The sequence below is a fragment of the Mesoplodon densirostris genome, chromosome 17, assembly GCF_025265405.1.
Source record: "Mesoplodon densirostris isolate mMesDen1 chromosome 17, mMesDen1 primary haplotype, whole genome shotgun sequence".
NCBI classification, from domain to species: domain Eukaryota; kingdom Metazoa; phylum Chordata; class Mammalia; order Artiodactyla; family Ziphiidae; genus Mesoplodon; species Mesoplodon densirostris.
In genome coordinates this window covers 13,993,800-14,013,960 of record NC_082677.1, presented here as the reverse complement: position 1 = coordinate 14,013,960, position 20,161 = coordinate 13,993,800, and the positions used below count along the sequence as shown (strand labels likewise).

Genomic DNA, 20,161 nt, shown 5'->3' with positions numbered 1-20,161 from the left:
TTGCAAGTAGGTGAGAGAAAGCCACTCCCTTATGACCTGGCCACTAGGTTACAAACATGTAAATTTCAGACAAAATTCTATCGCACACTTATTTGATAAACAGCCTTTAGGAAAACAGACACAAGGCAGATCAGACACTGTCCTTGAAGCTCCACAAAGTCTCAGCTTTCTGTATGTCTAGGTGTGCTGACCTTCTCTTTTATGAAAGGTTTACTTGGGACAAAAACAACAGCATTTACACGGCAGGATTCCAACCCTTCTACTTGGCATCGTAAGTCAGAAATCCTTCTAAAATAATGGCTGGGCACAGATCCAGTTAGGGATCCAACCACAGGCACCATGCGTCTAGGAGGTGCAAGATTCAGGCCTAACAGGATACTGGCCAGGCTGCATACTTATAACCTCACGCAGCAGAGGGGGTACAGCTGGCTTATTTTTGCTCATGCACATACTTTGAAAAATCCAAAGGGTCACCTAATGAGATCCTATTATTACACCCATCATGCTAATTAACAAAACGTTATTTTCACCAGTAAAAACCTATTGTTGATATGTATTTGCAGTTGGCAGGGTTGGTTTCTGCCTTTGATTGATTTGCAGATAACAGCAGGGTTCGTCTTAGCTGCCTCTAGACTGTGGCGCTTTCTCATTGAATGTCACTTGCCATCCTGGCTTGGACATTCTTCATAACATGTTAGCTAATGACCCCTGGACGGGAATGTTTAAACCAACTGGTGGTGTATGCACAGTATCACACTGATAATTATGCAGTAACTGAAAGTAAATTACAAACTTTGTGACAGGGGAGTAATGGTCATCTCTAAGCCTGGAAGGATGGGAGAGGAAGCAGGGGAAAAATTCTTTTTGGATGAGAAAGCTGGCGCTCATTAACTTCCCTTCTTGCGTATTTATAGAACACAAGAGTTTATAGAGTGCAGGGGTGTAAACTTGGAAATAAAGGAAGAAAAGGAGAGCTGCTTGGATGTTCCCTTGTCTAAACTGGCAAAGCCTTCATTGTCCAACTCTGTGAATGACTTGAATTGCCACTTGATAAAAGGATGGCTTCTCCCAGGTCTCATACTCTACTGATCCCTATTTTTTGTTATTTCTCAATATCTGGGGATTTAAATATTATTCAGGAAACCCTGGGATGTAATTATCAAATTATCTTGCTGTCTCCCTGGGTCGTTGTGTACCCTACTGGGAGAATTCTTCCCAGGAGCCTTTGGCTCTGTTTCAATAATGAGGTGCCATCTTTGATCAAGAGAAAATCAAAGTGAGGATCTGAGTATCTCAGGAGTCACAGCCCCAGCTGCTCGGACTGCGAGAGCTACTTTCCCACAGTCAGTTCAAAAGACAAGGCAGGGATTTTGAAATCTGCGTTTGATGTCTTTTTGATACTACTAGATTGCAGTAGCTTCAGCTGCTGGCCAGGCCTTTGTGTTGCTCTCAGCAGTGGGGATATTTACGATGTCTTCTCCAATTCCAGCAACTCTTCTGCTTTTGTTGCCAGAGGATTCTTTTGCCTTGCTTTTAGAATGACTTTTCGAATTGCTTTTCATGAGTCAGCATTTTCTAAGCTCTTTTGTATCACAAATAGAGCCTGTGATCATGATCTATATCTATGTCATCAACAGAAATACAATGTGGCCACATAGGTCATTTAACATTTTCTAAGAGCTATATTTTTAAAAGCAAGAAGAAGCATGAAATTAGCTTTAATAATATATTTTAAATGACCCAATATAGCAAAATATTATTTCCACATGTAATCAATATCAAAATGATTCATGAGGTATTTCTCTTTTCTTTTTTTCATACTAAGTCTTTGTCATTAGTGTGTCTTTTACACTTTCAACATATTTCAGTTTGGACCAGCCACATTTCAAGTGCTAGTGGCTAGTGGCTACCATATTGGACAGCAGAAGTCTATATATATCAACAATATCACTAAGAAACCTGTTATCTGATTAATCCATTTCCCATTTAGCTTTTCATTTGGGTTGATTTTTTTTTTAAAGTGTATGCCCAGATCCTTCCTTGTTTTCCGAGTGGTTCTCCTGATTGATGCCCCTAATTTTTTTTTTTTTTTGCGGGCCTCTCACTGTTGTGGCCTCTCCCGTTGCGGAGCACAGGCTCCGGACGCGCAGGCTCAGCGGCCATGGCTCAAGGGCCCAGCGACTCCACAGCATGTGGGATCTTCCCGGACCGGGGCACGAACCCGTGTCCCCTGCATCGGCAGGCGGACTCTCAACCACTGCGTCACCAGGGAAGCCCGATGCCCCCTAATTTTGATGACAGGGTTAAAGGTATTGCTGGAGGAGAGCTAATTGGCCTTATGGAATTCAAATATGTCTTTTAGTCCCACACCCTAACCAAACCATGTTGGTGAATTGTTCATAGCAATATAAAAATGATAAGAAACAGATTGATGGCTCATGGGGGCAGGGCAGAGCATTGGCAAATCATGAAAGGTATGAGAATGATTGAGCAATAGAGCTCATGATTCTTTTGTGAAACCTAAATTTTAAAAAACCAGAAACAAAAGGCTGAGTGTGTATATCTCCCAAAAGTTCAGAAATGTTCATACTGCTAATCTTTCTGCTTCAGGACCAGTGTAATGTAACCCCTGGTAAGAATAGGCACAGATGGAGAACACACCCCTCTCCAAACCTTTTTGAACCTGACAGCATGAGAGGGTGAGGTCATTTCCCCCTGTTGACTCCAAATGTCCCTAATCTGTATCCTGATGAAGCTGATGAATTTCTCCTCTTCAGTGAAAACAGTGATGTTCTCAGTTTTAAAGGAGAGAAACAGAAAGAGGAACAAACTGAACTTTGTTTTCTTCGTTTCTAGTTTCCACTTTCATCGTTATTTATATAAGAGCGTTCATGCAAGTGACTTTGGCACTTGTGTGCACTTTTTTCAAAGTCCAAATAAATGTTGTAAAATCACTCACATTTGAGAGGACTTTGGGGACTCTATAATTGTCAGACTTAGAATACTCAGAATACTCAGTTTGTCTGCTATGAATATTTTCAGTTACACTCAACATAGTTGTGAGACCAGAATTTAATGTCACATAGCTCTACAAAGGAATAATCCAAACTAGTTTTCTGTATATTCATTATAAGATGGCTTGATTTATGTTTAAGTGATCTTTTTCTATAATATTTCACCCTCATCTCTTTCATTAGTGGTTAAGCTTGAAAATAGGTGAAACTGAGACATAATAATGAGAAGAAATCAAGAAAGATGAGAGTAAACACAGTGATTGATGCTGACTGGCATTTTGGTGCTGGGAAGATACAGAATGGCCTTACTAATGTCAGCCATTCTTGTAACAGTGTAAAAGATCTAAAAGGTGTTCCCTCTAATGCAGCACTGTCCAACAGGATTGTCTGCAAATGATGAAAATGTCTTATATCTGTGCTGTCTATGCAGTAGACACTAGCCCTGTGTTGCTATTGGAGATGTGAAATGTGGCTAGTGTTACTGAGAAACTGAATATTTACTTTACATTTTGATGGCATTCAGGTCAACTTTTTTTTTTTTTACAAGTGAATGCTAACAGAAAATATCAACTGAAGAAAAAGCTATCATGCTGAAGTACACGTTATCGCCATCCCTCTTTTTAAATATGACTATTATTAATTTCCCCTTCACTTAGATTTGCTTTCCTGGATCATATTGTATGTATGTGCTTCCTTGCTTTAACCCTGACAGTCAGAGCCCTCTGATCTCCAGAGCCCCTCCACCTCCTTTTGGGTGTTGATAACAATGGAATTCATCTTGCCCAAGACACAACAGTCAGCATTAGGCATATGCCATAACATATTGACCTCTCAATGAATTTCTTTCTTTTCTGCAGCTTGATCTTATAGGACACTATCCTTCCAGGCACCATCCTTCTCCCACTTCCACACAGAAGAATTAATAATTCCTGCCCTGCTTTCCCAATTCTGCTATCATAAACTTGCAATTAAGACATACCTACATAAATATATATATATATATATATATATTTTTTTTTTTTTTTTTTTTTTTTGCGGTATGCGGGCCTCTCACTGTTGTGGCCTCTCCCGTTGCGGAGCACAGGCTCCGGACGCACAGGCTCAGCGGCCATGGCTCACGGGCCCAGCCGCTCTGCGGCATGTGGGATCCTCCCAGACCAGGGCACGAACCCATGTCCCCTGCATCGGCAGGCAGACTCCCAACCACTGCGCCACCAGGGAAGCCCCATAAATATTTTTGATACGAGTCTAGAAAGAACTTGTGCTCCCCCCCCTCTAATTGTCTCCTTCCTAGCATCACTTTCCTCTTCTAATAACTGCTAATTAATATGATTTTCTTGCTGTCTTAGAACCGTCTGTTTTAACATCCTTCTGCTCAAAGAGGCTAGACTTAGTTTCCCTCTGAATCCTTCAGATTATTTTGAGCAGAAATGAGTATATCAGAACCTCTTTAGACTGTGACTTCTGTACTCTTTCTCAACAAGATGGCTGCAAGGACTATAAAAATGTGGTTAGTAACAGATTTTAATATAAGCAGCAGAATAAACCAGATTGAGTGTTAAGCTCTTTTGGCTTGCAGACACTTGTGCTGAAACTTTGAAAGCCCGGGGTTGGAATTTTTATAGCGTCTGAAAAACCATAGGGTTTTAAAAACTTGAATCCTTGCACTAATTACTGGCTTGAGGAAAGACTTCCAGTTGTGAGGTGGGTTGGCCACACACATGTCAAATGATTGTACAAAGTGCGCTGCTGTATTAGAGGCTGGTGGTACTTGGCTAAATCCTGTCGATCCACAATATCCAAGCAGGCAAACTAGTAGCCGCAAAGATTCCAAGTCGGTTCAATGCAGCCGTTCACGGCGTCACCTCAGATACGAGTGAGTATAGACTGAAGCGGATTTATGGCTCCCTGTTGTTCTACCCTGTGCAGAAGAGCCTTAGCCCTTAGCACATCGAGAAATACAGGTATTCATGTTTCTCATGAAGGTAAATGAAAGGCAGAGCCTCCCAGAGAACCAAGTGTTTCATGGCACTGTTGTTTTCTTTTCTTTTCTTTTTTTTTTTTTTTTGCGGTACGCGGGCCTCTCCCGTTGCGGAGCACAGGCTCCGGACGCGCAGTCTCAGCAGCCATGGCTCGCGGGCTTAGTTGCTCCGCGGCATGTGGGATCTTCCCGGACCGGGGCACGAACCCGTGTGCCCTGCATCGGCAGGCGGACTCTCAACCACTGCGCCACCAGGGAAGCCCTGTTGTTTTCTTTTTAATAATTTCTTTTTCCAAAGAGCTCAAAGAAACTTACGAAGCTTTCTGGAATCTTGGCCTAACATCCAGGAAGGTGCTCAGGAGTTGCAATTGCTTAGTCAGAGGATCAATAGGAAAACAGGCAAAGGAAGAGCAGCCCTGTTTGGAAGAGCGTTGAGGCTAAAAAGTCCTTTCTTCTTCAGCTTCCTTGAGTTTTCTCCTCCACATTTCCCAGCCATGGCAACGGCGGGAGGAGTTCAAATGGAACACAATCTGAAAACGGACCCAAAAGAGTTACGAAAGAGGTGTATAACGATGTGGTGTCTGCTGAGATGCTGAGATCCTGTCTCCACCCCGAAAACACTTTTTATGGCATCCTAATGCCACTTGGCAAGGCTGTTGCTTCTCTTTCTCTCCCTACACGTGCATGCACACATTCGTGAACACTTAGTCTCCCAGACCTCAAGATACTTCGGGAGTTAAAGCTTTAAATAAATGGTAATTTCAAAATAGATTGGACCTTTCAGAGCACCCCCCCAAAAAAGGGGGGGCAGGAAATGGGGCTAATTTTCTTCTAAGCAGGAGCTCCCAGAAATAGGGTTATATGGAAATAGGAACATCAGCTTCAAAATAAAAGCCTGCATTTGGGAGAAGGGAAGCTCAGCAATCCTGAAACCTAGAATAAAGAGGAGAAAAAGTGGCCAGACCTTGAGAGGCCAGAGGAAAGGGGAATATACGACCTTACTTTACCTTCTTCATGGATGGCTTACGAGGATTAATTAAGTAAAAGTCTGTAAATGTCTTTCGGCCTTTTGGTGAAAGAAGCTATTTAAATATAAATTATGATCCCACAGCTTGCATCTCACATGTCAGGCACGCATGGTTAACTGTGTCTGCTCTGTGAGTTATGCTTCCTCCAGGTTATAAAGATGAGGATCCGTGATCGACCTTCGTTCTCTGACCCAGTGGTAAGTAAGGCAGAGATTTATGGTGTTACCTGTGGCCTCTGAGTGCAGGCAGCCTCTTTCAACCTCAGCGCTGTGCCTGGAGAAATCAGAGCCTCTGTGTATGGCTCTTCTCGGATGACTTTTCTTAAGAGACATAAGGATGGGGGCGGGGTGAGGGGCAGGAGATGGTTAGTAAACTGAGAAAATAACTTTCCACCTTTTTCTTTTAATGCCCTTTCCTTTATCAACTTATTGCCTAAGAGGGTAAAAAAATTAAACAGTGAGAGAAGAGAATATGTTTGACCAGGTATAGTGGCTTCCTGGGGCTGCTGTGAGAAAGGACCACATACTGAGTGGCTTAAAACAAGAGAAATGTATTCTCTTGCAGTTCTGGAGGCTGGAAGTCTGAAATCGAGGCGTTGGCTGGGTTAGGCCCCTCTAAAGCTTTAGGGAAGAGTTCTTCCTTGCCTCTTCTAGCTTCTGGTGGCCCCAGGCATTCACTGGCTTGTGGCAGCACCACTCCAGACGCCACCGCCGTCTTCACCGGACCGTCTTCCCTCTGTGTCTGGGCGTCTTCTAATGGCTGTGTTCTTGTAAGGACACCAATATTGGATTAGGGGCCCCCTCTCCTCCAGGATGACCTCACCTTAACTAATTACATCTGCAATGACCCTATCCAAATGAGGTCACACTTTGAGGTACTGGGGGTGAGGACCTCAATATATCTCTTTGGAAAAGGGGGACATAATTCAACCGATAATACTAGGGTAGGGTAGTTTCAAAAACACCTTCCGCGCATATAAAATATCACAGAGAAGCCCAGCATGAGTGCAGATCAGAGCAACGCTGCCCTGGTGGGAGCAGTAGTGGAGCCTGGGACCTTCGTGCTTTCCACCCTGAGGTCTCCTCGCCCCTTCCCACCTGAGCGCATGCTCTTTAGACACCACGGAGAGCCCCCCAGGGCTTCGAGGGCCACAGCATGAGAAGGTGGAACTAGATATACATGGGGTTCCTTTCTCAAGTCAGATCCCATTCCTTGATAGCAAACAGCTTTAAGAAGCATAAATTCTGCAAACAGTCTGTTTACAAAGCTTGTTTGAAAGCAGTTGCATTTCCTTTGTTTATTGGTTTTAATAGAAATGAAATGGGATCTATGCTGAAAACAAACCTCCTTCACTGTCCCCTTAGTCTTGTCACCAGCAGCCCTTCAAACAGAGTTGGAGGCTTCCCTGGTGGCGCAGTAGTTAAGAATCCTCCTGCCAATGCAGGGGACACAGGTTCGAGTCCTGGTCTGGGAGGATCCCACGTGCCGCGGAGCAACTAGGCCCGTGAGCCACAAGTACTGAGCTTGCGCGTCTGGAGCCTGTGCTCCGCAGCAAGAGAGGCCGCGATAGTGAGAGGCCCGCGCACCGCGATGAAGAGTGGCCCCTGCTTGCCACAACTACAGAAAGCCCTCGCGCAGAAATGAAGACCCAACACAGCAAAAATAAATAAATAATTTAAAAAAAAAAAAAAGAATAAGGTCTTTGAATGCAGAGAATGTGCTTCAAAAAAAAAAAAAAAAAAAGAATCCTCCTGCCAATGCAGGGGACACAGCTTCGAGCCCTGGTCCGGGAAGATCCCACATGCCGCGGAGCAACTAAGCCCGTGCGCCACAACTGCTGAGCTCTCCGCTCTAGAGCCCGCGTGCCACAACTACTGAAGCCCGCGTGCCTAGAGCCCGTGCTCCGCAACAAGAGAAGCCACCGCAATGAGAAGCCCGCGCACCGCAACGAAGAGTAGCCCCCACTCGCCGCAACTAGAGAAAGCCCACACGCAGCAACGAAGACCCAACGCAGCCATAAATAAATAAATTTATTAAAAATACAAAACAAAACAGAGTTCGGTGAAAAGCTTAATACAGATGAGGGGTTGCTTTTGTTTCCCCCTGAAATTGAACGTCCGTATAATATCATGGCATTCAGTTCACCCTCTAGAGTCGAACTCTCTCCTTTCATAAAAATTGGGAAAGTAGAAGCTCATCCTTGGAAGGATTGAAACACACAGATTCACTGCCAGTCCCACCTGCGGGGCAGCACCAGGTCCACCAACAAAACCAATTATTCCTTCACCGGAAACTCTGACGGAGGCTTATACCACATCCCACCCTGAACGATGGAGCCCTCTGGAATAGTTACCCAGGCTCCTGGGAAGGATGCAGACTTGCTCATCAGTCTTTGGGAGGCTGGGATCCCCTGGCAAGGAGAAAGAATTGTGTATTTTAGATGGCTAGATGCTGCTGGAGGAGCAGGCTCTGGGAAAACATACACAGAACATGCCCGAGGGGAAAGTCCTAACATTAACTCCATAAAAGGAGGCTTTAAATGGTCTCAGCTGATCCATATTTTTAGAAAATTGTTTTGACTCAGCCTGTCTGACTGTAATACTATTGCCAGAACCAGCAATGAGAGGGAGATAAACATGGTGTTACGCTCTTTCTTTTTGTGCCTTCCATGAAGCCCTGGGTGGTACAAATCATGCTTGACAGCCTTTGATTAGCAGCTACTCAGTTCCACTTGGGAAGGGAGGCATTTATCTCAGGCTCTGTTCTCCCTTCATAAATAAGCTGGAAATTTCGATGTTGGAAATAGTTCCCTTGGAGGAAGCCTCGTCGAAATCATCTCTTTCACATCACCAGAGACTGCTCTGTTTGCAGTCTATGGGGAGCAGTGGCTGGCATGGTGGGGTGTGATGGGGTCCATGGGACCAACTGGAGAAGTCTCCCTCTCACTCATGGGGTGGCACTAGGTGACCTCTGAACCTTTTTGAATGTGATGTGCCCTGTGCCCATCAGCACTGGTACTTTTTTGTGTGACAATGTGATGTTGCAGAACAAGCTTTGAACAGAGGGCGAAAAGATGTCATTCCATTTCTGATTCCTTTACCAACTATGACTTTGAGCATTCCATTTCTGATTCCTTTACCAACTATGACTTTGAGCATTTCATTTCTGATTCCTTTACTGTCACTTCATCTTTTTGAGCTGCAGCCTGGACTCATAGATTCATTCTTCTAAAACTGAGCTCTGCATACTGTACACTGAAAGAGAAAAGGTCTTTGGGATTGACACGTATGCACTGCTATATTTAAAATAGATAACCAACAAGGACCTACCGTATAGCACAGGGAACTCTGCTCAATACTCTGTAACAACCTCAGTGGGAAAAGAATTCGAAAAAGAATAGATACGTGTATATGGATAGATGAATCACTTTGCTGTACACCTGAAACTAACACAACATTGTTAATCAACTGTACTCCAGTATAAGATAAACATTTTTTAAAAAGAGAGAGAAAGGGGTGCTCTGCTATGCATATGTGAAGCCACAGGATGAACCCCGAATATCTTATGGGAGCATCCATTTTACTCCAACTCCATTTTGGAGAAAGCATTTTTGCACAAAAAAATAAGGCTATCTGTGGAGTAGAATGGAAAATCCCACAGTAATTTCTCAAGTCGAAAAAAGAAGACCTATTTCAGGGGAGGACTGATTCAAGTAGGACACCTGACTCTGTAAGGTATGAAATTCACTTCTCTTGGTCCTTAGGAGTATTCTGATGGCAGATTTTGAGAAGCACTAGATTAGGTCATCTGGAGGCTCCCTTTCAGTGCTTACGTTTGAGAACCCAGTTCAAAAACATTAAGGTCCTTTTGCTGCCTGAAGAAAGATCAACTTCCTTGGCCCAGAGTTACCAACGTCCTCAGGGGTCACTGACCACATCCCAGCCCCTTGGCCATTACTCTCCTCCACTCCCTTGGTTCCCAACTTAGTCTAGTTTCATTTTCCTCAAGCCTGCCTTGTACCTGTCCATCTCCAGGCCCCCTTTCTTTACCTGGCATGACTCCATCTACTTATCAAAACCCCGTTCATCTTTCAAAGACCACTTTCTCTTGTTTCCCACCCCCAATTAACTGATTTCTCTGTTAACTGTTGGCTTTGCTGCTAGCATCACACAAGTACAAGCCTGAAATATTTCTGTGTTTCTTCTCTCTCTTGCAGATGCTAGAATGAATGGACCTTCTTCAGGTGTTTAATTTTTCCACAGTGTAAGCACCATGCTTTGCACAGACCCAAAAGCCCACCAGCTCAATTAATGAAACAGACATCAATTAGTATTGTTTTCTCTACCAAATATATATAATATATAGAAATATATTTCTAAATAGATCTCATTAGACCTTGGGGATACATCTGGTGTTCAGTTTTAAAGTCTCTGTGTAAAATTCATTTTCAGGTAACTAGCTAGATCAGCAGGGTAAGAATGAGAATTCCTGACTCTATCTTCTGCTAGTTTTGCTATGTGAGAAGCAGCATTTATCCATTTGGGACTTCTTTTTTCATTTATTTTAATAAGTTTCTTAGGATAACCTATTTGAAAAAGATCCCAGTGATTTCTTTGTGACTGCTTACGATAGTATTTTAAACACTTAGAGTATTTTTTTCTCATTGTGAAAGACCTTTGTGATCACATTTTAATGTATGTTTTAAAATATTTTATATTTTTAAATATCGAAAAACACATGACAAAATATGGTACTTTAAAAATCGAATTAAAATTTTAAAAACCAGTATTGGACTAACTGGAAACAAATTCTCGAGTCCTTTCAAAATTTGTTTGGGACCGATCAGTAAATCACCGATGGAAAAGTAAAAAGTTTAGGTTATCCTTGATATTTCAAAAGGGAAGGAAAACAGAAAAGGAAAATCATTATAGCTGTCTTGAAGACATTGCTTCCAAATTGTTGTCTGTCAGCTATTCCAGATGGCTTTACTGTTTTTTAGTGGAATTGATGGTATTTTAAAAAGACCTGAAGAAAATAGATTTGGTTTTTCTTTCCTGATGTCTCAGACGGTGGATGAAGGAAAAAAATATCTTTCAAGAACTGTCTGTTTTAAGTGCATCAGCCGCCTGTACCATCTCATGGATGGCATCCATCAATGATCTTATGGTATCTTCATACTCCCTAATTTCTTAGTGGTGAAAAACATGCCTTATGAGTATATAAGTAGTGAGAATAGTATATATGCTAAGCCAGAAAGTTAGTAGAAACCTGTTACAAGTGTCTTATATATTCTAGTCAAAAGATATATATGTGCATATATAATTTGTACATATTATATTCAAATAATAATATAAGCTAGATATATACAATCATATATAGAGTTTGTGTATATGTGGGCATATGCACACACGTATGTATGCATGTATGTATATGTGTGTGTGCATATGTGTATAAAATTACCCTTATTTATAAACAGCTCTATGATATGGATTTTATTCCTATTTTACTAATGAGGAAACATACTCGAGAGAAAGACAAGGAAGTTACTCAGGATCCCGAAGCCAAAAGAGAACTGGTCAGACTTCCAAGGCTGTGCTCTGAATCATCCCACGATATTGTACTGGTCTTTGTGAAACCTGTGCCGTATCAGATTCTCACTGTGGCTTCAGCATCAGTTGTAAAAACCTAGATTTATGTCTAGCCTCTGCTGCGGTAGTTTGTCAAGATAAAAATCCAGGCAGCCTCATGCTTTAATTTTTTTGTTTGGAAGCCAAGTATAAGGAATATCTGCCATCAGAATATCTAGAACTCAAAGAAAAAGTGGCCTATCGGTGCATTATAGGCTTGTTTTCAGTACTACACAGGATTTTCATTTGATAGCCTCTGCATTACATTTTCAGAAGTATTTTAATCACTCTTCCCATTTGCTGAAGCTTTGAGGCTTCAAGTGGCTCACCGTGGCAGGCTGCCGACTGCACAGAGGCCTCCGCGATGTCAACTTGTAGAAAGCCTTTCACTAACCATTCATTTCATCACCTGTAGAGTTTACTACTTTTCAAAAATGTGCCCGACATTCTACTTTAGTGTTGTCATGGGGTCCCTGATTAAATACTTAAGGACCTTAGAAATAAATAGGAAGATAAATCATGTCTTACCCTGATACTTTTTTGTTAAGTCCAGTAAAAATGAATGAATGGGGTTTGGAACACAGAATCCGTCCATCCTTGTGCACTTGATGTTATTGGTTAAAGACACTAGTGGGACGAGAGGTTTTACTCTTCCTCCTAAATCTTGTTGTGTTAGAACTGAAACAGGTTTTTAAAATGGAATTTATCGTAGGAAAGCTGAAGTAAAAGCCCCAGGCATCTCATCACTCTTTTAGAAGACTCCTCTACCTGAGTTCTCCACTCTCTTGGGTAACTTTATGATATCAGGATATCAGAAATAGGGAGGGAGATATTGCCCTCTCTGTGCGCTTTTCCCCAGTGATCTGCAGGGCACCCTCCCCTTTCACATATGAATATCAACCATCAACCAGGGCAGAGCCTGGCTCCACCCTGAAGGGCCTCTGGCTCCCAAGCCATCTGCCCTTTCTCTGCGACAGGCTTCTTCCAAGTCAGTTAAAACCTAGCCATGCCCTTTCTCCAGACTCTTTGGCTATAAATAAAATCAATATGTTAATGTTTTTTGCAGCCCTGTGAAAAGATTCATTCTCTGGTCCCTTTCTCCCCAGCCCACAATCCTGCCCCTAATTTCTTCCACAGGAATTTTGTTACTGATACTCTGATAGTTCCCGACTCAGCCAGCCCCCTTCCCTGAGTCCCCAGATGCATAGCTTCGTTGTGTATTAATGCGGTAAACAGCATAGTTCCTCACAGGATCCACGCAGACCTGGGGCAGCTTGGTTTCACTGTTGTCTCCATTCAGACAGGACACAACCCCCAAATCTACTCTGATTCTTGCAGGAGATGGTGTATTGCAGGAGCCTCTTTTCCAGGCAACTCTGTCTATATACTGCTGGGCACGCAGTCCCTTCACCAATGTCACTGATGTCAGTTCACCCAGGGCCTCTGGGAGAATTACACAGTCAGATGGACAGCGACGTGATTTCCCACACCCAGGGCAAATCACTCTACAGGCCTGAGGGTAAGGAAACTGGGAGTTAGTGATTCAGGAGGAATCCTGGCACCACGCATTGGGATCGCGATAGGTGGAAAAGAGCCGTGGGCTGGGCCCTGGGGGCCCTGGGGTGGATTTGGGCTCTGTGTCCTTGGACAAGCCTCCTGCATCCTCTGTGTCTCAGTCTTCAGAAAGCACTGTGAAAGGAGGTACGGCTTCCAAGAGCCTAACCAAGCCTCTTTCTTCTAGAATACTTCAGTAGTTACCTTCTCATAGTGCATTCAAAGTCCGAAGAGTTATAATACTGGCCCTTGCCCTTGTGCCCTCCCCACTACTGGATTTATTTTGCTGTTCTATTTTGTAAAAGGACGGTTATCGAGGGCTGAAAATGGATGAATATCGTGTACATAAATTAACATGTGGTGACTTGGAGATACGCCAGCCTCTTCCAAAGAAAAGTCCAGATAACGGGCTACAAGACCAAGCAGCTTTCATGAGAAAAGTAAAGAAAACAATTTCCCTCGGTGCTTGCCACAGAAAGGAAGATAAAGGAACCGGAGGACGGATAAAAGTATCCCAAAAAACATAAAAGATGAATTGATGGGAAAGGCTTATGTGACCACTCTAAGGGCAATAGGTGGAAAAAGTCAGGCTATTAAAAAAAATAACAAACCGTGGAAACGATTGGAGCGATAGTCATGGAAAAAAAAGTGAGATCACATAAATTCTTTCAAGAGTGGCCTGGAAAAAAAATAAGACTTTATGAGTTTAACTTGAGGACTCTATTCTTACCACCTGCGGGGAGCAATTGGCATTGGCTGACTGGAGGTTTGTTTTGCCTTCTTGGCAGGAGCCGAATTGTTATGTTAATATTCCGTTGGCTAAGTGTGGAGTACTGACTGAATAGAAAATGGTTTGCAGAAGGGAAAATTCCCAGCCTCGGGTTCTTACTTTGACCACAGAGCTCTTTACAAACTTCAGACTTCACACTCAAATTCTAAAAAATAATTAGTATCATGACAGGTATCTCCAGCGTGGTGCGAAAATGAATAGCGTTTCCACTAGGACCCTCTCTCTCCCCAAGGCAGTTTACGGGCAGGCAGAGTGTGTCCTAAGATTGAGGCCCAGGAGCCCATATGGGGCTAAAGGCAGACCCCTTTGATAATACAGAATCACAGCGCAGCTCCCAGCATCCACCTCTCTGCATTTATCCGGGCTCGCTCTTCTCCATTAACACAGGCTTCTCCTTCGAGGTCATTCCACTAACCTGGCTCTTCAGACATTTTAGTTATCTTGAACAGGGTGAGGCCAAAACCCTAGAGGACTCAGGTTAAAATGGCCTAATAGTCAATGCATGATTCAAATGTGTGTGCGTGTGTTTTAATTTATAAACTATTGAGTCATTTGTTTGGATGATTATTTTTTTCCTGTTTTAGGAAGCAGTGTCTTTCTAAATCCCCAAGACCTCTTTCCTACACGGTGACCTTTCCAATGGTCTATGATGTCCTATAACTGATTCCAACGAGGTGCCCTGTGAAAACTAAAGACTGAACTAATTTACGCTAATTTGTGATTGACTCATGACCCTTTAAAAGTTGCAGAGTCTTTAGGATTGCAAGAATAGACTTCTTAATTGCAAATGAGTTCACGTCTCCTCCAACCACCCACCTCTGTTACCACCTTCCTCAGGTTGTTTCCTCCGATTCACAGCATCTTTCCTCACTTCCATTCCTATATGCACAGATTTTCACAGAGTGTGACTTTTTTTCATGATGTCTGTAATGGCAGTGAAATGGGAATTCGGTTAAGATACCACGTAATTAAGCCCCATGAGGTAACCACAGGGTTTATAAATGTAATAGAGAAAATCCACGTAGATAATATAAAAGTTTGTGAGCCAGAGATTTTAATTGAACCGTTTACTCCCCAGGAGCAAATTAGTCAGCTAGAGCCATAAAAACTCATTAAGTCCCGAAGATTTCATTTGGGCAACCACTTCACGTTCCAGAATAGTTTCTGAGCCTCATTTCAGCACACAGTATCATATCTAAGTGGTATCTAATTCAGGGATTTTCAAACTGTTTCCATCAGACATTGATTTCCACAACATGGTCTAAGACTTAACACTGCTAAAACTGAACAGTGGCAGATTTCTTCCATTAAAAGGATGTTCTCATTTTTATGGGGTTTTTTTTTTTTTTGGAGTATAATTGCTTTACAATGTTGCGTTAGTTTCTGCTGTACAAAGAAGTGAATCAGTTATGTGTACACATATATCCCCTCCCTCTTGGACCTCCCTCCCACCCCCATCTCCACCCCTATCCCACCCACCTAGCTCACCACAGAGCACCGGGCTGAGCTCCTTGGGCTGTACGGTAGGTTACGGCTAGCTATCTGTTTTACACATGGTAGTGTATATATGCCAATCCTAATTTTCTCTAACTTTACAGTATTAGTAACTCAGTATAGACGATACAATTCTAGTTGATGCCAATATAAAGGCAGTTAGTTAACATTTGATGTATCCTCTTTTGAAATCCACACTCTAGAAGTTAATTAGCATAAGTTCCCTAACCAGAGATCACACCACAGAGGAAGTTAACACAAAGCCTTTTAATATCACTTTACTCACCCCAAGGTTTAGTAATTGGCATAAATTGTATTAGAGAACATTTTTAATTGAGAAAATGGATGTTTAAGTAATGGACAGATAGAAAGATTCGTATCAGCCCCTCTGCCCTTGCACAAGTAGGACACGTACCAGCCAGGGACTGGCCAATAAAAGAAACTACACTCTAGGTATTTCAAGCAGCAGGGAATGTAACCCAGGGATTTAAAGTTTCACAGACCTACTAGGAGGTCTGGGGAAGCGAAGGTCAGAGAAGCTGCTCTGAAGAATTCAAGAGCTCAGGAAGTGCAGGGATCAAAAGTGAGGGCAGGACTTCCCTGGTGGCGCAGTGGTTAGGAATCCACCTGCCAGTGCAGGGGACACGGGTTCGAGCTCTGGTCTGGGAAGATCCCACATGCCCGGAGCCTGTGCACCACAACTACTGACCCTGCACTCTAGAGCCCATGAGCCACAACTACTGAGCCCGCATGCCAGAACTACTGAAGCCCGCGTTCCTAGAGCCTGTGCTCTGCAACAAGAGAAGCCACCGCAATGAGAAGCCTGCACACCACAACGAAAAGTAGCCCCCGCTGGCCGCAACTAGAGAAAGCCCATAGGCAGCAACGAAGACCCAACACAACCAAAAATAAATAAATAAAATAATTTTTTTAAATCAAAAATTATCCAAAAAAAAAAAAATGAGGACAGCTGATGATCTGCCCTTAGAAAGTTGAGGCTTAGAGGGATGCCAGGAAGCCACACCCCAAATATGTCTACTGTCTGCAGAAGAGCATGTCATCTGGCTGCAGCTGCCAATGGGGAATATGGTTTATTCCTCCCTTTTACCTGTTCATTGACAGACTATGAGCCAGAACTTCTGCTAGCAGGAGAGTTTTTGAAATGTAGTTTCCTGGCTTCTAGCCACCCATCACCCCCACCCACAAAGGGAGAATCTAAAAGAGTAAGGATGATTTTGATTGTTAACAAGCAGTATCAGGCATAGGTGTAAGAATCTGGCCAGCCCAGTGTCGGGGAGGAAGAAATTTTCCATTACCCTTCTAGGTTCTTCTGGCTGGCCTAAGAATTAAATTGACTTGACATGAGATAGATTAAGAGGAGGAAAATCAAACAAACGTTTAATAACATGTGTACATGGGGAGAGACTCAGGAAAAACTGAGTGATTCCCTGAAATGGCAAAACCGTCACTGACTTTAAATATCATCTTCAGCTAAGACAAAGAGAATGTTGGGGGTTAGTCCTTTGGGGCTTCAGAGGGGAGGAAGGCAATTTACATGGAGATGGAGAAGCAAATGTTTGGTAAATAAATGTTTACTGGGCTGGGCAGAGACAGTGGGACATAGAGTGGACTCTGATCTTTAATCCCTGTGTAGAGTTTCCTCCACCACACTTGCCCGTATTCTTTGCAAATATCTCTGGTGATAGCTCTATTCCTGGAACAGGCCCTCTGTCTACATTCTTTTAGGCAGTTAAGGGAAAGGTCAGACTTTCTTCCTGAATCTTTTGGGCCTTGATTGTTTTTAGTTAGAAATAATCCACATTCCAAAGGGACATTTTAGAGTGACAAGTTTTTTCCCATCCTTTTGAAGTGGTGTCTTAGGTCTAGAGCAGCCCTCTCCAATAGCACTTTCTGTGATTATGAAAATGGTCTGTATTTGCACTGTCTCATATGGTAGCCGCTAGTGCCATGTGGTTACTAGGCATTTGAAATGTGGCTAGTGCCATTGAAGAACTGAATTTTATTTTTATTTAATTTTAATTAACTTAATTTTCTTTCTTTTTTTTTTGGCTGCACCGCATGGCTTACAGGATCTTAGTTCCCCGACCAGGGATCGAACCCAGGCCCTGGCAGTAAAAGCACCAGTCTTAACCACTGGAGCGGCAGGGAATTCCCTAACTTAAATTTAAACTTAAATAGCTACATGTAGCTCGTGGCTACTGCGTGGGGCAGGGCAGGTCTAGAACTCAACTCCTGCCCCCTCTCCCATTCCATCAACTGGAAGATAGTGTCTCATCTGACCTGAAGTGTCCCTGATCCTGCTATCTGAATAATTGTTGTATTCATTGTGTTTTGAAGGTATTTGTTAGAGTGACTGTCTGATGGAGTTGGGGGGGAGGGTTTCACTGAGTTTAGAGTATTGGTCATCTGATCGCTTTTTGTGCCAGCCTGCTCGTAAACAGTTGTTTCGTAGTTGGCTGAGTTCGTCCTGAGACTTGCTTTCACCTTAATGTATAATAGTAGCAAGGTAGTGGGGAGGCCAGATATTTACTTACAGAACCTAATCACTACAACAATCACTTAGCCTGAGGAGTTTGCAACATGCACCTTTCTCCCAGAAATGTTCCCCACATCTTCAGAATCTGCAGTATCTTTACTGTTAGCAAACATTAGCAGATGACAAAACAACGGCTACATAAATAGGAATACTAAAATCCAGATAAGCTAGTTGCCCTCCACTGAATACTTTTTTAATGTGAGCATATGCTCATGGTATTTTTCTTTTTTTAATTCTTACACCTAACACAGATTTCCTATGTATAGTTATTTCTAATTTATATGGTTGACTCCATATTTCATACTGTTACAAAGACAGCCCAATATTCTATTACACAAAAGAACCCTGACTACCAAGTGTTGTACCACTTAGAGAATCACAGACCTGTTTGCTCCATAATAGGCACTTAAAAGTTCCTCTCTGTTTAGTCTCGCAAAATGCTGGGATCCTTATACTGGATGAAAGTGGCTTCTTGGGCGGGGAGGGGAATGAATTGGGAGATTGGGATTGACATATATACACTAATATGTATAAAATAGATAACTAATAAGAACCTGCTGTATTAAATAAATAAATAAATAAAATTTAAAAAGAAATTCATATAGACACAACAACCTGCATTGGATAACTGTAAATAAAAGCAATTCTTTTCAGAAGTTAAGAATAAATTCTGATAAAAACAAAAACAAAACAGAAAACAAAACAAAAAAAAAAGCAGCTTCTTTCATGAACACATGCACGTATTTTTCTGCCATACTGTAAGAACATTAGCAATTGAGACTGTTTATCATTTGTTTGCCTATCAGATAAAGGGAATACTGATGGTTTAAATTTTACTGTTTTTCATTTTACTTACCCTTGAACATTTTATATCTAACGGGCTTTTTTCATGTGTCATCACTTAAAAACTGCTCACCAGATCTCAAAAAGTGGTGTTACTTATTAATTTAAGAACTGAGTATCATGGAAATGATGCCACATTATTTATTCAACATTCATGGAATTCAGTTTACACAAACTCTGGCATCCTCATTAATTCTCTCTTTATCTGACGGTGGATAACACTAGTTTGGAATTGTCTTCAGAATGCTATAAATTTTATCCTAAGGCAAAAAGCCTAAGGAAACTGGTCACTGGGATATTTGCTTAGTCAGCAAACCTCGTATTATTGCTTTTTGAATTATTCTTCAGCCTCAATACAATTCATATTTACACCGTTGCATACAGGTACCCTGGAATTTGTGATTCGCAGCTGCAGTGATTCTTTGCAGGCATTCCCTCGGATCACAGCCGTTCTGCATTAGATGCTCATTTTACTGTGGTCTAAGGGATGGATCAGAGAGAGGGGCAACAGGGTGGAAAACGTGTCAGTTTCTGGGGGACGTCTCTCCACACAGCTGGCATAGAGGTTGGGGGAGTGGGGTGGAAAGCAGCTCCTCCTTAGATGCCTGTGAGGAAACAGACAATTTGTACAGGTTACAACTACTCAAGTCATCCACCAAGGGCAAGGGAGAAGCAAAAGGGAGACAGGAAGAGACTCAATCCAGAAATACTGAAGATCTCCCTTAGATGCCTTTGGGGACACTATTGTTCGGCCTATATACATCACCACATTAACAGGTTTTCTAATTTAGGGGCCTCCCTTATTTAGCGCCTTTAGACCCACAATCCTGCAGACAATCAGACTGTGTATGCATTGGTCCCACTGGCTCAGCACACTTGTGGATTTACGGGAGATGTTAATACTCGCTGACTGATGTGACAAGATGATACTTTCAGATTAGCCCTCAGATTTGATTGGTCAGTGCGTCAGTCTCATTCAGCTTCTCATAAAACCATATTATTGATAGGTTTTGATGCAAAACTAAAGACTCACCAATCGAAAGCTGTCCGCTCAGGGTGAGCTGCCATGATACCTTGACTTAAAATAAAACCGTCACTTGCTTTAGTTGAATCCTCAAACCTTTTGGTCTTCGCTGCAAGAAGAACTGAAGTCACAGTAAGCATCTGTGTTCTTGAGTATTTCCAAGATGCGTGGACACTTGGTGATTCTCAACTTCTCAAGGGAGCATGGTAACCGTAGCATGGTGCACGAGTTCAATCAATGTGCTGAAGT

At 42.5% G+C, this 20,161-nt stretch overlaps 1 protein-coding gene across 1 annotated transcript in view; it reads left to right on the top strand.

Annotated features, from left to right (window-relative positions):
• Nucleotides 1-20,161, top strand: part of LHFPL6 (LHFPL tetraspan subfamily member 6) — a 213,520-nt gene that overhangs the window by 166,892 nt on the left and 26,467 nt on the right. The gene's annotated exons all lie outside the window — the stretch shown is intronic.